The 2,805-nt window shown below is 37.7% G+C and overlaps 1 pseudogene; it reads left to right on the top strand.

The window, feature by feature from the left end:
- The first annotated feature begins 774 nt into the window (after window positions 1–774).
- On the top strand, window positions 775–1,834 carry LOC102485089 (40S ribosomal protein S6-like; annotated as a pseudogene).
- Window positions 1,835–2,805: the final 971 nt, after the last annotated feature.

Below are 2,805 nucleotides of genomic sequence, written 5' to 3'. Positions count from 1 at the left end.
ATGATAATAATGTATTTATAGTGGAGTTTTAACATGTATACAATAAAAAATATATATCAATACTGCAAAAGATAGTAGAGGGCATCAAAGTAGACTTTATAAGGGTTTTATATTATTTGCAAGTGATCTAGTATGATTTGAAAATAGACTGATAAACTATTACATTGAAATGCATATTATATACTCTAGAACAACCTGAGAAATACATCATAAAGTAATAGTTAATAAGCCAATAGAATAAATAAAATAGATAAGAAAAACATGTTCAATTTATCTAAAAAAATGAGAAAAATGGAGGGAAAATGACAAAAAGAAGATAGGAAAAATAGGTACAAATAGCAAGATGGCAGATTTAAACCCAGCTAAGTCTATAATTACATTTTTTAAATGATCTAAGTATTCCAAATACAAGACACAGATTATCAGATTAGATTAAATAATTCAAGACCCAGCTATGAATGTACTTCTAAAAATCTTTGGAAAGGGACTAGCAGATGCCATAATGATTACATCACTGAATTCCCACATAGTTGGCCATGGTTTGAATCCCAGACCTGGTGGCTTAAAACTCATGCTTGGCACATGTTTGTGTGTGCCCAAAATCTGGAGAGGAGAATGGAGGAGAAGGGATTGCAGTGTGGCCAGCTACCCTGGGAAGTGATTTCTTGCTTTCAGTCTTTTGGTCTCTGTCTCTCTGGCAAGCACATACACCCTATAACAAAAATATCTCTTAAAAAGTAAAATTTTAAAAAATCTGAGATCAGTTGCTTCAAGATGAAGCTGAATATCTCCTTCCCTGCCACTGGCTGCCAGAAACTCACTGAAGTGGACAATGAACACAAACTTCATACTTTTTATAAGAAGCGTCTGGTCACAGAAGTTGCTGCTGATGCTTTAGGTGAAGAATGGAAGGGTTATGTGGTCTGAATCAGGGGTGGGAACAAGGTTTCCCATGAAACAGGGTGTCCTGACTCATACTGTGTCCGCCTGCTACTGAGTAAGGGACATTCCTGTTATAGACTGAGGAGAACTGGAGAAAGAAAATGCAAATCTGTTCGAGGTTGCATTGTGTGGATGCCAGCCTGAGCATTCTCAACTTGGTTATTGTGAAAAAATGAGAGAAGGATATTCTAGGACTGACTGATACCGTGATGCCTTGTCACCTTGGGCCCAAGAGAACTAGCAGAATCCAAAAACTTTTCAATCTCTCTAAAGAAGGCAATGTCTGCCAATATGTTGCAAGAAAACCCTTAAAGAAGGTAAAAAAAACCTAGGACCAAAGCACCTAAGATTCAACGTCTTGTGACTCCATGTGTCCGGTAACACAAATGTTGGCATATTGGTCTCAAGAAACAATGTGCTGGGACCTTGTTATATTGGTCTCAAGAAACAATGTGCTGGGACCAGCAGTTAGCATAATGTCTATGTCACTGGATTCCCATGTAGTCAACCGCAGTTCACGTCCCGGACCCAGTGGCTTAAAACTCACGCCGGACACGTGTGCGTGCATGCCCAAGATTCCGAGAGGAGAATGGAGGAGAGGGGATTGCGGCGTGACCATCCCCCCTGGGGGGTGACTTCTCGCTTTCTGTCTCTCTGTCTCTCTCTGTCTGTCTGGCAAGTGCATGCGCCCTATGGTGAAAACCTCTCCAAAAAAAAAAAAGGAAAGAAACAATGTGCTAAGGAAAACAAAGTAGAGGCAGCAGAAAATGGTAAACTTTTGGTCAAGATAATGAAGGAGGCTAAAGAAAAACGCCAAGAACAGATTGCCAAGGGATGCTGGCTGTCCTCTCTAAGAGCTTCTACGTCTAAGTCTGAATCTAGTCAAAAATAAGATTTTATAAGAGAAACAAGTAAATAAGTTCAAATCTCAAAAATAAAATCAGTGGAAAAATGGAAGAAAGGTAGGAATTTATTTTGGTGTGAAAAAGATTTCAATCCATTCATAATTTTTTCATAATATGCATTTTCCATGTATTTTTTAAGACCCTTAATATGTGCTTTCTATGGGGACTCCATATTAAATACTGTATAAAAGTAAAAGGATGAGAAATATATACCACGCAAACACAGCTAGGGATTTACCAAAGAGAAATGTAAATATAAGTTCACCCAAAGATTTGTATGCAAATGTTAATAAAAGCTTTATTTACAATGGCCAAAAACTGGAGAGAGCCCAAATTTCTATCAACAATTGAATGCATAAACAGTTTGTAGTAAGCCATAGAATGGAAGTCTGAGCAAAAGAAATCAGACAAAGACATAATATCATATGATTATACTTACATGAAACTCTAGAAAAGGTAAAATTAATACATATAGTGATAGAAACCAGATAAGTGGTTGCCTAGGGCTGGGGACGGGATGAAATTATTGACTGCAAAGATGTGTAAGGCAATTTTCTCAGGTAACAGAAAATGTTTTATATCTTGTTATGATGGTTACATAGTTGTATACATTTGTCAAAAGTCGTACAAGTATACTTTCAAAAGTGGTGCATGTTATCATATATGATTTTTCATTAATATAATTTTTATTTGGAGAGGTTTTTGCTATAGGGTATGTGCGCTCACTAGAAAGACAAAGACAGAAAGACAGAAAGCAGGAAATCATCCCCGGGGGGATGGCTACGCTGCAATCCTATCTCCTCCCTTCTCCTCTCAGGATTTTGGACATGGACACACACACACACACACCCAACATGAGTTTAACCACTAGATCCAGGACTCAAACTGCGGTCGACTACATGGGAATCCAGCAACATAGCCATTATGTCAACTGCTGGTCCCAATACAATTAATTTTT

The sequence above is a fragment of the Tupaia chinensis genome, unplaced genomic scaffold (genome assembly GCF_000334495.1).
Source record: "Tupaia chinensis unplaced genomic scaffold, TupChi_1.0 Scaffold000600_1, whole genome shotgun sequence".
Classification (NCBI taxonomy): Eukaryota; Metazoa; Chordata; class Mammalia; order Scandentia; family Tupaiidae; genus Tupaia; species Tupaia belangeri.
This window is presented reverse-complemented; position numbering and strand designations above follow the sequence as displayed.